This window comes from Hippopotamus amphibius, chromosome 11, assembly GCF_030028045.1.
Source record: "Hippopotamus amphibius kiboko isolate mHipAmp2 chromosome 11, mHipAmp2.hap2, whole genome shotgun sequence".
NCBI classification, from domain to species: Eukaryota; Metazoa; Chordata; class Mammalia; order Artiodactyla; family Hippopotamidae; genus Hippopotamus; species Hippopotamus amphibius.
This window is the reverse complement of record NC_080196.1, coordinates 52,866,537-52,881,782: the sequence shown is the minus strand read 5'-3', so window position 1 is coordinate 52,881,782 and position 15,246 is coordinate 52,866,537. Positions and strand designations below refer to the sequence as shown.

Sequence of the window (15,246 nt, the reverse complement as noted above, 5' to 3'; positions counted from 1 at the left end):
CATACAGAGCGAAGTAAGCTGGAAAGAGAAAAATACCGTATGCTAACTCATAATATGGAATCTAAAAAAATGGTACTGATGAACCCAGTGACAGGACAAGAATAAAGATGCAGATGTAGAGTACGGACTTGAGGACACGGGGGTGGGGAGGGGGTGGCGAAGGGGAAGCTGGGACAAAGTCAGAGAGTAGCATAGACATAGATACACTACCAAATGTAAACTAGATAGCTAGTGGGAAGTTGCTGTATAACAAAGGGAGATCAACACAATGATGGGTGATGCCTTAGAAGGCCTGGACAGGGAGAGCGGGAGGGAGTCATGGGAGGGAGGGGATATGGGGATATATGTATAAAACAGCTGATTCACTTTAGTGTACTTCAAGAACTGGTACAAGAGTGTAAAGCAATTATATTCCAATAAAGGGCTTAAAAAAAAAAGACCAGTATGCTACTGACACAAAACAAACACATAAGTGAATGAAACACAAGAGAGAGCCCAGAAATAAACTCATGCTTATGTGGTGAATTAATCTATGACAAAGGCAAAAATATACAATAGGGCCAAGACAGCCTCTTCAATAAATGGTGTTGGGAAAGCTGAACAGCTACATGCAAAAGAATCAAACTGGACTACTTTCTCACATGGTGCACAAAAATAAATTCAAGTTGGATTAAAGACAAATAAATGAAACCATAAAATTTCTCAGAGAAAACAGGTGTTGTTTGGCATTGACATTTGTCTACGGATTATTTTTATATGCCTCCACAGGTAAGGGAAAGAAAAAAGCAAAAATAAACAAATTGGACTACATGAAACTAAAAATCTTTTGCACAGCTATAGGAGATATCAAGAAAATTAAAAGGCTGCCTACTGAATGGGAGAAGATATTTGCAAATGATATATAAATACATAAACTCATACAACTCAACATCAAAGAAAAAAAAAAAACCTGATTAGAAAATGGGCAGAGGACCTGAATAGACATTTTTCCAAAGAAGACATATAGATGGCCAACAGACACATGAAAAAATGCTCAAAATCACTAATCATCAGGGAAATGCTAATTAAAAACACAAGATATCATCTCACACCTGTCAGAATGGCTATCATCAAAAAGACCACAAATAACAAATGTTGGATGTAGAGAAAAGGGAACCCTCGTGCACTGTTGATGGGATGGTAAATTAGTGCAGCCAGTATGGAAACAGTATGGAGGTTCCTCAAAAAATTAAGAATAGAACTGCCACATGATCCAGCAATTTCACTTCTGAGTGTTATCCAAAGAAAACAAAAACACTACCACGAAACAATATATGTACCCTTATGTTCACTGCAGTGTTATTTACAATAGCCAAGATGTGAAAAGCAGCCTAAGTGCCTACCAAGAGATGAATGGATAAAAAAGATATGAGAGGAAAAAAAGATGGCGGCGAAGTAGAGAGACGTGGAGTGCATCCCTCTCCACAGATGCATTGGGAATGCACGGAAGGACGCAGTAATTCCCACAGAGAACCAGCTGAACACCAGCAGACGGCGTCGGACACCAGAAAGGGCTGCGGGGAGCCCGACATAGCCAGTAGGGAGGCATCTACGAGGGCTCAAAGAGGGTGAAGCGGCGGAGCTGTGGCAGACGGGAGGGAGTGAGAAACATACGGAGGGTCCGCAGCGCAGCTCAGCGTTCCCGGACCGAGACATCGATCCGCGGCTGAACGGAGGGTCCAGGAGCGGGAGCGTGGGAACCGGAGAGCTGGTTCAGGGGGAGAAACATTGTTGCCGGTAGGGTGACGGACCAAGAGGACAAGAGGGAGGAGGTCCGTGGAGAGGAGTGCCCGTCCCTGAGAGCTGCCCGGCCATGATGGCGGCTGGAGGCTGCAGGCTCACGGGCGGGGAGGAGGAGCTGCGTGCATAGCCTCTCTCTCTCTTTCGGGGCCTCTGCAACAGGCAGTGGAGAGACGCCCTGCGGGCCACCTAAGGCGCTCAGGGATAACAAGCACCCTCAGGCACTCGGGCGGGACTAGATTAAAACTCCTTGCAACGCCAGCAGCAGGGAGGCTGCCGAGAGAAAAAAAAAAAACCGCATCAAAAAGAAAAAAACCCCGAGAGAGGCCCAACTCTAAGACTTTCTGTGTACTCCTGAGCCACCAGCGCCCTCTGCAATAGGCACCTCCAAGCCTGACTGAAACAACAGTGTGCCACTGCTCACTCACTCCCAGGAGAAGGAGCCACTATTGTACCCTCTCCCTCCCCACACACCGAGGCTTACAGACGAACAATAAAGGAACCTCTGCTGGTCACAGAATAATGCAAAAAAAAAAAAAACCCAAGGCAAGGAGAAGGACACTTACAGCTGAGACGCTAAGGAAACAGAAATAGTAGTATCAATACCTATTGAACTGGTCCATTCTGGGATCAGTTCTGGATTTTTTTTTTTTCTTTCTCTCTCTTTTTTTTTTTTTTTTTTTGATTTATTAAATACGATCTTAGCCCTAAGGGATCTACAAGTTTTACAACATAATTTTTTAAGGATATTTTTTATTCTTTTTTTTTTTTTTTTGCCTTTTTATATACTTCTATATCTACCTAAGTTTTTGGTAGTACGGACAAAATATCTCTCATACTTTCCTTTCATCCCTTTCTTTTATACACTTCTATTCCTTTCTTTTTCTTTGCATATTTCCAACCACATTATGCTCTTCTGTTCCCCTTTCTTCCAGCCATTTTAAGTGTATTGTATCTTAACATACTTATAAGCAACACTATCGGTCTGCTCAGACTCCTTGCTCTATTCTCCAGATGATGCACTGCCTTGGTATTAATATTAGGCTTTTGTCTTTATCTTAGTTCTTAGTACAGTTGTCTAATTACATTCTGAGAATCTCCATTCTCTCTGGTGGTACTCCAGCTCATTTCTATATTTGATCCTAGCTTACAAAATTTCCCTGGATTGATGTTTGTATGTGTAGGGTGTTATTTGTTGTTTGTTTGCTTTTGCTTTTGTCCCTGATTTGTTCTGTTTCAGTTGTCAATTTCTGCTCGGTTTCTCTTTGAATATCTGATAGCACACTGGGGTTCTGTCAGGTCTTTCTAGAGCCTTATGTCCTAATGGATTCAATAATTGTGTGTCTTATACATGTATGTGTTTCCTAGACTGAATATTCGTTTAATCCAATACTTGGACATTAGTCTGAGGCTTGGACAGTCTTCTATAAACACCTCTATCACCAGGACAAGCAACCCCAAAAGCTTGGACAACCATGAGGAAACAAAGAAACCCCATGCAGGCAAAGGAGCAGGAAAAAAATCCACAAGACCAAATAAATGAGGAGGAAATAGGAAAAATGCCTGAAAAAGAATTTAGAGTAATGATAGTAAAAATGATACAAAATCTCGATAACAAAATCGAGAAAGTACAAGAAACAGTTCATAAGAACTCAGAAAAACAAACAGCAATGGATAACAAAATAACTGAAATTAAAAATACTCTAGATGCTATAACCAGCAGAATGACTGAGGCAGAAGAACGAATAAGTGAGTTGGAAGATAGAATGGGAGAAATAAATGCCACAGAGCAGGAAAAAGAAAAAAAAAATAAAAAGACTAGAAGACAGCCTCAGAGACCTCAGTGATAACCTTAAACGTACCAACATTCGAATTATAGGCATCCCAGAAGAAGAAGAAAACAAGAAAGGGTCTGAGAAAATATTTGAAGAGGTTCTAGTGGAAAACTTCCCCAACATGGGAAAGGAAATAATTAACCAAGTCCAAGAAGCACAGAGAGTCCCATACAGAATAAACCCAAGGAGAAATACACCAAGACACATATTAATCAAACTAACGACAATTAAACACAAAGAAAAAATATTAAAAGCAGCAAGAGAAAAGCAACAAACAACATATAAGGGAAAACCCATCAGGATAACAGCTGACCTTTCTATAGAAAATCTGCAGGCCAGAAGGGAATGGCAGGATATACTGAAAGTCCTGAAAGAGAGAAACCTACAGCCAAGAATACTCTACCCAGCAAGAATCTCATTCAGATTTGAGGGAGAAATCAAAAGCTTTCCAGACAAGCAAAAGTTAAGAGAATTCAGCACCACCAAACCTGCCTTACAACAAGTGCTAAAGGAACTTCTCTAAGTAGGAAACACAAGAAAAGGAAAACACCTACAAATACAAACCCAAAACAATTCAGAAAATGGTAATTGGAACACACATGTCAATAATCACTTTAAATGTAAATGGATTAAATGCTCCAACCAAAAGACACAGACTGGCTGAATGGATACAAAAACAAGACCCTTCTATATGCTGCCTACAAGAAACCCACTTCAGACCAAGGGATACATATAGACTGAAAGTGAAGGGATGGAAAAAGATATTTTATGCAAATGGAAGTCAAAAGAAAGGTGGAGTAGCAATACTCATATCAGACAAATTAGACTTGAAAGTAAAGACTATTAAAAGAGACAAGGAAGGGCACTACATAATGATCAAGGGATCCATCCAAGAAGAACATATCACAATGGTAAATATCTATGCCCCCAATATAGGAGCACCTCAATACATAAGGCAAATGCTAACAGCTATAAAAGGGGACATCGACAGTAACACAATTATAGTGGGAGACTTGAACACCCCACTTACATCAATGGACAGATCATCCAAACAGAAAATAAATAAAGACACACAAGCTTTAAATGACACATTAGACCATCTCGACTTAATTGATATTTATAGGACATTCCATCCAAAAATGACAGACTACACTTTCTTCTCAAGTGCACATGGAACATTTTCCAGGATAGATCACATCTTGGGTCACAAATCAAACCTCAGCAAATTCAAGAAAACTGAAATCATATCAAGCATTTTCTCAGACCACAGTGCCATGAGACTAGATATCAATTACAGGAAAAAAACTGCAAAAAATACAAACACATGGAGGCTAAACAATTCACTCTTAAACAACCAAGGAATCACTACAGAAATCAAAGAGGAAATCAAAAAATATCTAGAAACAAATGACAACGAAAACACAACAACCCAAAACCTATGGGACGCAGCAAAAGCAGTTCTAAGAGGGACGTTTATAGCAATACAGTCCTACCTTAAGAAACAAGAAAATGATCGAATAAACAACCTAACCTTACACCTAAAACAACTAGAGAAAGAAGAACAAAGAAACCCCAAAGTGAGCAGAAGGAAAGAAATCATAAAGATCAGAGCAGAAATAAATGAAAAAGAAAGGAAAGAAACCATAAGAAAAATAAATAAAACTAAAAGCTGGTTCTTTGAGAAGATTAACAAAATTGATAAACCATTAGCCAGACTCATCAAGAAAAAAAGGGAGAAGATGCAAATCAACAGAATTAGAAATGAAAAAGGAGAAGTCACAACGGACACCTCAGAAATACAAAACATCATGAGAGACTACTACAAGCAACTATATGCCAATCAATTGGATAACCTGGAAGAAATGGATACATTCTTAGAAAAATACAATCTTCCAAGACTGAACCAGGAAGAAATAGAAACCATGAACAGACCAATCACAAGTACAGAAATTGAGGCAGTGATTAAAAATCTCCCAACACACAAAAGCCCAGGACCAGATGGATTCACAGGCGAATTCTATCAAACATTTCGAGAAGAGTTAACACCTATCCTTCTCAAACTCTTCCAAAATATTGCAGAAGGCGGAGCACTCCCAAACTCATTCTACGAGGCTACCATCACCCTGATACCAAAACCAGGCAAAGATGTCACAAAAAAAGAAAACTACAGACCAATATCACTGATGAATATAGATGCAAAAATCCTCAACAAAATACTAGCTAACAGACTGCAACAGCACATTAAAAAAATCGTACACCATGATCAAGTGGGGTTTATCCCTGGGATGCAAGGATTCTTCAATATACGCAAATCAATCAACGTGATACATCATATCAACAAATTGAAGGATAAAAACCATATGATCCTTTCAATAGATGCAGAAAAAGCTTTTGACAAAGTTCAACATCCATTTATGATAAAAGCTCTCCAGAAAAAGGGCATAGAAGGAAATTACCTCAACATTATAAAAGCCATATATGACAAACCAAAAGCCAACATTGTTCTCAATGGAGAAAAACTGGAAGAATTCCCTCTAAGAACAGGAACAAGACAAGGGTGTCCACTCTCACCACTGTTATTCAACATAGTTTTGGAAGTGTTAGCCACAGCAATCACTGAAGAAAAAGAAATCAAAGGAATCCAAATTGGAAAAGAAGAAGTAAAATTGTCCCTCTTTGCAGATGACATGATATTATATATAGAAAACCCTAAAGACTCTACCAGAAAACTGCTAGCACTCATTGATGAGTTTAGTAAAGCAGCAGGATACAAAATTAATGCACAGAAATCTCTTGCATTCCTATACACTAACAACGGAAGAGCAGAAAGAGAAATTAAGGAAACTCTCCCATTCACCATTGCAACAAAAAGTATAAAATACCTAGGAATAAACCTGCCTAAGGAGGCAAAAGATCTGTATGCAGAAAACTTTAAGACATTGATGAAAGAAATCAAAGACGACACAAACAGATGGAGGGACATACCATGTTCCTGGATTGGAAGAATCAACATCGTGAAAATGACTGTACTACCCAAAGCAATTTACAGATTCAATGCAATCCCCATCAAATTACCAATGGCATTTTTCACAGAACTAGAACAAGAAATCTTACGATTTGTATGGAAACGCAAAAGACCCCGAATAGCCAAAGCAATCTTGAGAAGGAAAAATGGAGTTGGTGGAATCAGGCTTCCTGACTTCAAACTATACTACAAGGCCATAGTGATCAAGACAGTATGGTACTGGCACAAAAATAGAAAGGACAATCAATGGAGTAGAATAGAGAACTCAGAAGTAAGCCCAAACACATATGGGCACTTATCTTTGACAAAGGAGGCACGAGTATACAATGGAAAAAAGACAGCCTCTTCAAGAAGTGGTGCTGGGAAAATTGGACAGCAACATGTAAAAGAATGAAATTAGAACACTTCCTAACACCATACACAAAAATAAACTCCAAATGGATTAAAGACCTACATGTAAGGCCAGACACTATCAAACTCCTAGAGGAAAACATAGGCAGAACACTCTTTGACATACATCAAAGCAACATCCTTTTCGACCCACCTCCTAGAATCATGGAAATAAAATCAAGAATAAACGAATGGGACCTCATGAAACTTAAAAGCTTTTGCACAGCAAAAGAAACCATAAACAAGACTAAAAGGCAACCCTCAGAATGGGAAAAAATAATTGCCTATGAAATAACGGACAAAGGATTAACCTCCAAAATATACAAGCAGCTCATGCAGCTTCATACCAAAAAAGCAAATAACCCAATCCACAAATGGGCAGAAGACCTAAATAGACATTTCTCCAAAGAAGACATACAGATGGCCAACAAACACATCAAAAGATGCTCCACATCACTAATCATCAGAGAAATGCAAGTCAAAGCTACAATGAGGTATCACCTCACACCAATCAGAATGGCCATCATCACAAAGTCTGGAAACAACAAATGTTGGAGAGGGTGTGGAGAAAAGGGAACTCTCCTGCACTGTTGGTGGGACTGTAAGTTGGTACAGCCACTATGGAAAACAATTTGGAGGTTCCTTAAAAAACTACAAATAGAACTACCATATGATCCAGTAATCCCACTCCTGGGCATATACCCAAAGAAAACCATAATCCCAAAAGAAACTTGTACCATAATGTTTATTGCAGCACTCTTTACAATAGCCAGGACATGGAAGCAACCTAAATGCCCATCAACAAATGAATGGATACAGAAGATGTGGCATATATATACAATGGAATATTACTCAGCTATAAAAAGGGATGAGATGGAGCTATATGTAATGAGGTGGATAGAACTACAATCTGTCATACATAGTGAAGTAAGTCAGAAAGAGAAGGACAAATATTGTATGCTAACTCACATATACAGAATCTAAAAATGGTACTGATGAACTCAGTGACCAGAACAAGGAAGCAGATACAGAGAATGGACTGGAGAACTCGAGGTATGGGAGGGGGCGGGGGGTGAAGGGGAAACTGAGAAGAAGCGGGAGAGTAGCACAGACATATATATACTACCAAGTGTAAAATAGTCAGTGGGAAGTTGTTGTATAACAAAGGGAGTCCAACTCGAGGATGGAAGATGCCTTAGAGGACTGGGGCAGGGAGGGTGGGGGGGACTCGAGTGGGGAGCGTCAAGGAAGGGAGGGAATATGGGGATATGTGTATAAAAACAGTTGATTGAACCTGGTGTACCCCCCAAAAAAAAAAAAAAGATATGAGATATATATATATATATATATATACACACCACAGTGGAATATTACTCAGCCTCACAACATGAAATCTTGCTATTTGCAACAACATGGATGGGTCTAGAGGGCATTATGCTTGGTGAAATAAGTGAGAGAAAGACAAATTCCATAGGATATTACTTATATATAGAATCTAAAAATCAAAACAAACAAAACAAAATGATAGCAAACTCATAGATACAGAGAACAAATGGATATGCCCTGCCACTGCTTGTGGCATGATTCCAGAATCTAAAAGTCTCCACTGCCTTCAGTACACTTAGGAGGATTGACAGACTGATCAGAAAATCAGATGTGTAGTACCATACATTGCTGAATGAGTCTCTGTAAAACCAGACACTCCCACCTACTCACCATGCTGCTTCAGAGAACACACTTCGGGGAAACTCCCAGAATAAAAATAATGTGTCCAGAACACATCAGATTCTACTTCTCATATTAAAAAAATTCTCAGAAAGCTAACTTATATCCCAATGTGCCCATATGAAAACACACACTAAAATAATCTCTACTTTATTATCTTTCATCTTTCATCTCTCATCTTATAAGGACATATAAACCCAAAAGGCCTTATTAACCCAACACTGGAAAGTCTTTATCTCTAAGTGTTTCCTAAGGTGGTAAAGATTTGATGCCTCCACATTCTCTCTCCTAGTCTGTTGTCTCACCAGAAGAGACGAACCACCAGCATCAGGAATTCACCCTGGTGTGACTTTCTCCCAACTACCATCTTCATCTTTTCTTCATGCAACTGCTATTCAAATCTCAGAACTGCAGAATGGCCCACTAATGGTCATAAAATCAATAATCTTAAATTTTTTTTAGAAGTTGGATTTCACTGATTGTGCTTCAATATTTCTTCATTTTACACAACCCAATGACAAGGAAATTGTGGTGGACTTGACAGAAAAATATTCTTGCTTTTTTAATAACGGCAACATGAGAGAAATTCCAGAAATTCTGTGGCTACCCTTCCAACAACAGATGCTATGAGGATGTGCAATACAAATGACTCAATATTCTGTAGTCTTTTGAGAGCACTCATATTTCTGTGCCAGCTCAAACTCACATAGACGTTAAATCTGACTAATAGGAAATAAATCACAGAACAGGTTCAAACCAAGAACAGATCAAGAGACCTAACTAATTCATTTTCCTGTAATAACACAGATTTCTCAGCAGCAGTTGAGCCCACCAACAATGATTAAAATCCTCTAATACTTCAGAAACAACTAAAACGCCAAGGATTCTGGCAATAAGACAGGTCTAGTTTGATTTTGCAAATTTTGGTGGCATTCAGAAAGTAAAACCTTTCCTTTAGATAACTTTGGGTTACAATGTTTGCTGAGAGGAGAGTAGAAACTGCTTGTATCTCTCCCCACTTATGGACCTGGTTTCCACCTTAATCCCCAATTCTCTTGCATTAAAGCACTCTTCTGAGGCAATCTTGGCTATCATATCAAGATCTCAAAATTCATTCATTCACTTGTTCGTTCATTCTTTTATCTATTTAACAAATATTTATTAAATGTTTTCAGAGGAACAAAGTTAAGAAAATTGGTTTCCCTTACCTCAAAGAGGAATTGGCAATAAACCAATGTCTTATGTGCTACAAGCAAGGCCAGCCCAGTGTACTGAGGGAGCCCAGACTTGGAACCTATCGGATGGGGACATCAGAGATACCACCTGGAGGAGTGGAATCAGAGGTGAGTAGCAGCAGGGCATTCTGGACAGAGAGAGCAACACACCCACAGCCTGGTTTTCTCAGGAAATGACAATCTGTCCCATGAGGCCGAAGCAAAAGGCAAGGAGGGATCAAAAGAAAAGGGCCTTGAGTGTCCTATGGAATCTATACTCTATCTTAAATGCTGTGGGGAGCTACTTGAATAATTTTAACCAGGAAGGCTATAATTGCATTTCTAACTTGGCACGTTAGAAATCTCACACCTTAAATTTCCTCACTTAATTCTCCACCAAAGGTGTCACAATCTTCATAAACTCAGACTCTTTCTCAACTGTGGTCACACCTCATTAACTGGCCAGCAAACCTTTTCAACTCTGGGTCCCAAATCACTGCCAAATGAAAGCTACCTGCCACTTCCTCTTCTCCTGCTGCCACAGGTAAACCTACACCACGCCTTTACGGGCAACTGCAAGAGGCTTCAGCGGCGAATAACACAAGCTAGCTCTCCAAAAGTCATTGGCCACCCTCACCTCCTGTTCTCGTCGCCAGCTGTAGGGGCTGGGAGCTCACCCAGAGAGTCTCGCTTACAGCCAGCGATGGTTCCATGACATGGCTTTGGCCAAAAGACTGTAACGAGTCTACCAGGGACCCCTATGAAAGACCCCTGTGAAAGAGTTTCCTGCTCCCTGTCTTTGGATTTGGTAATAATGCCTGGAGCTCTGGCCCATCTGTCGAGGAAAATGGAAAGGAGAGAAAAACCTAGATGGTGGCTGACCTCCTTGAGCTACTGAACCAGCTCTGGCACTGCTCACCTCCAGTCCCCTTTTATGAGACAAGTACATGTCCTCATGGATTAAACCATTAAACCACTGGTATGCTTGCATTTTGCACCCAAACATATTCAAACTGATCCATCTCCTATACTGGGGATCTCTCTCCAGTTGTCTCCCATGGTGCCCCCTTACCATGGGGAGGTGCATCACAATGATCTCTCCATCCCAAATCTGATCATGTAGTTTCCAGTCTGAAATCTTGAAGTTGAATCTCAGAACAGACATCAGCATCCCAGCTCTCACACCCCACAGCCTCTACTGAGCATCTTGCTAGCCCCTCGGCATGTACTGCTTCAGGCCTCTAATTCCCTGCCTTTGCTGTACCCCTACCTAAAACGCTGTTACCTGTCCTGCCCACTCCTCACCAGAAGCTCCCCCAGGCAGAGTTAGTCACATTCTCCTCTGAGCATGAGAGTTGTGGGAGACTAATTAACTGCTTACCCACATTCTTTCTGGGGAGGAACACATCCTCACCCTGTAAATGTGGCTTGCTTTGACCAATGAATTCTGAGCAGAAGTAATATTTGACACTTTGGGGCAGAGTTTTAAGAGCTAAGGTATGGTTTGCCATGCTCTCCCTTTCCTGCCACTAATCTGAAAAGATATATATGTTCACTGAAGCATTACTTAAAATAGCCAAGATATGGAAGCAACCTAAGAGTCCATCATAGATGAATGAAGAAAATGTGAAATGTATGTGTATATACATATCTATGTCTACATATATTTATTCATATGTATATACACATTATTCATATATACATATATACACACATATACAATTCAGCCGTAAAAAAGAATGAACATCTTGCCATTTGTAATCACATGGATGGACCATGAGGGCATTATACTAAATAAAGTAAGTCAGACAAACATACTGTATAATCTCACTTATATGTGGGCTGTAAAAAACAAAAAAACCCCAAAAGGCAGAGTTGCTTCCTACACACCCCAGTTATGGCCACCCTATTCCTCCCCAGCCTGAGTGAGCAAGTACGCCCCAATCAGCCACTGCTTCACTCTCTCTCTCCTGGGCAGGTAGCAGATGCCCAAGGTGGCCCACATGCAGAGGTGAGGCCAGAACCAAAGCTGGGCCCCAGGGGCAGTACAACTAAGGAAGAGGAACGGAAATCTCTCCGTGCAGCTGCATAAGCTGCAGATTAAATCCCTGGGATCATCTTGATAAACCCTGCATCTGTGGAATACCTGAATGGACAACAAGTGCTCCCACAACTGAGACCAGTCCAGCCTTAGCAGCTGTGGACTTTGGGGGCAAGTACACGTGGGAGTCAGGCCAGGTCAGAGTCTGAGCTGCCCCAACAGTGCCCACAGAGGGTCCAGAGGCCTCCCTAGAGGTACTGGAAGGCCTCCCGGGGAGGCCGGGGTGACTGCGGCTCATGGTGGGAGCAAGGACAGTAGAGGTCCCTGGAAAATATTATTATTACTGTTATTTTTTGTTCCATTTTGTTTTGTTGTTTTTATTTTTTCTTTTCTTTTTAAAGTTTTTAATATATTTTTTATTTTTCTATTTTTACCTTTTTGTTGTTCTCTGTTTTTTCTCTTTTTTTGTTCTTTGTTTTGTTTCATTTTTATCCTTTTTTTAAAATCATTTTTGTGTGTTTTATGTTTTCTTTGTTTAGTTTGCTTTCTGCTTTTGTTTGTTTTTTTTTTAGTTTTGTTTTTATTGTTTGTTTTTGCTTTTGGGTTCTTTTGTTTGGTAGTTCTCTTGTTTTTTGGTCTGTTTCTCTTTGGTTTTACTGTTATTTTGGGGGGGTTTGATTGTTTACTTTTTGTTGTTGTTGTTGCTGTTTGTTTGCTTGCTTGCTTTTGTTTTTGCTATTTGTCTTGGGTTTTGTTTGCTTGTTTGTTTGTTTTTTTTTTTCTGTGCTGCGTGGTTTGTGGGGTCTTCCCTGGTCATAGGTTAGGCCTGAGCCTCCAGAGTAGGAGTCCAGGATGCTGGACTACCAGAGAATTCCTGGCCCCAGGGAATATTAATGGACATGAGCTCTCCCAGGAGTCTCCACCTGAACACCAAGACCCAGCTCCACCCAAATGCCTGCAGGCTCCAGCATATACAAATATCGAATCATTATGGTGTTCACCTGAAACTAATATAATGTTATATGTCATTTATACCTAAAAAAATTTTAAGTAAAAGTTGTAACTTCCAAAGCACTCTTTCATAGGAAAATACTAGAAGATACACTTTGGCAAAATAGGGGAGTTAAAAAAGAAAGAGAAAGAGATAGGATGTAGGAAATAGAGGCTCCAGTCAGGAAAGGAGCATGGGAATTCCCTGGTGGTCTAGTGGTTAGGATTCAGTGCTTTCACTGTGATGGCCGAGGTTCAATCTCTAGTCAGGGAACTGAGATCCCACAAGCTACACAGTGTGGTCAAATTTAAAAAAAAAAAAAAAAAGAGCATGAAAGTTCCAGGATGATGGCTGTGCAGCAGACCTAAAGTAAATCCCAGTCTATATTACAGCAAAGAGCTACACGAAATGGGGGTTCAGGAAAAAAAAAAAAAGAAAACTGAGTAACTGTCATGTTTGACCATGTGGAAATAGTACATAGAGGGCTTTTATCATCCTTTTAGAAGATTTGGGAAGAAGAAATAAAAGGTACACAGAAAACTAGGAAAATAAACAAGAAGGCAGTTATTAACTCTAAGAAAAACAAAAGGTCTATAAGGAAGAAGAGGTAATCAACACTGAACAAAAATTACATAGCAGTAATAATATAAATACTGAATGATGATTTAACCCCAAATTGTGCTATAACTGTATTGCAGGATGGCAGATGGGGAAGAAGAGAAAATAAGAAAACCGAATCCTCAACTGTTACAATGGAAAACCAAATACCAGAAGAAAGATCTAAAAAGAATGAAAAGTGGTTGTTATAGGGAAATGGAACTGGGAGTTGCAAAGGGATAGGTTTTTCTTTATAAGATTTTTAGCACTATTTTATTTTGTAAACCATTTTGATGTGTGGTACTGGTCAAAGAAAACAAATATAAAAAATAATTAAAATAAGTTTAGAAAGGAAGTAAATCAGGCTACTACAATAAAAGATTAATCTCAATGTATTTAAATGAAACCAAAGGAAATGACTGCAGCTAATCTCAGTATGAAAATAGAATGCGGGGTTGATTATTACTCAGAAAATATGACCTGAATAGTCATCTTAGAAGGATTAAACAAATCTATTAAACTATTAAACAAATCTGTTTAATAGTATTTAAAAGTATATATACCATTTGCTATGAAATTCAAACACACAATTTATAATAATCCCTATTAACTTGTAAATTAAAATATCTACAAGCATATAAATAGTAAAAATTCTTAAGGAAACACAAGTGTAATTTATAAAAAGTAAAAAGTTTATGATGAACAAAATTATAATTAACTTCTAATGATTAAGCAAATGTGTATCCAAGATGAAGAGTCACAATTATTTAGTCTCATCTTAATTTCAAAAAGCACTGGCTTGAAATATTTCCAAGTAACTTTGCATTGAAGGTTATCAATAGAACTTCTGTTTTAGGATAATTTTTTAATTTTTAAACTGATATAACATGTTCTACTTAAAAAAATCTGGAAAGTGAGTCTAATCATAGTTACTAAGGATGTAGGCATGAGTAAATGTGTGTGTACATTTGGAATTGCCTTTATGAGGAATCAGAGTCTTCTAAAGCTAAGAGAGTCAGCTTTAAAAAGTTGTCAAATGTCTTTCATGTCAATAAAATTTATGGCAGTGGTCTCCAAAGCTGGGTGCCTAAGGCAATCCACTAAGGGGACCAAAAAAATATTAAAGCCTCTATTTCTGCTGACTTTATGTAGTGTAGGATAATTGTACAGTGATATGTGTACAGAATTTATAAGTAAGAATACATATTGATATATTGGCAGTGTATTATCAAAAGAATTTACTAATGGAATGCCAGGATCACAAATATCTACAGACCACCAATTTAGAGATGTCTCCCTACTAGTAGTTGGCAAACCATTAACAGTCCATGAGAGTAACTTAAATGCTCATGAGTGAAGATGGCAGGAGAAAGCTAACATATTACCCTAAGCTAGAAAGTTCACTTTAAGTTATGATTGAGAATTAGACAACTTACCTGCTACAGCTAAAAATACTCTGATAACAAGTGAAAACGCAGATGTATACAAATGGCTGGATTTTTCATAGCCCTTGACATGTACATTTGCCACCCATATGTCACAGATCATATTAAAATAGTTCAGCAGTGTGCTCATGCAGTGGTCATAAAAGCCTTTGTTGATTAAGAATTGTTCTACAGGAAAAAAACAAAAGCCTAGAAACCAGTGAT

General features: G+C 39.0%; 1 protein-coding gene across 3 annotated transcripts in view; it reads right to left on the bottom strand.

Annotated features, from left to right (window-relative positions):
• Window positions 1-15,246, bottom strand: part of NEK10 (NIMA related kinase 10) — a 267,865-nt gene that overhangs the window by 170,066 nt on the left and 82,553 nt on the right. The gene's annotated exons all lie outside the window — the stretch shown is intronic.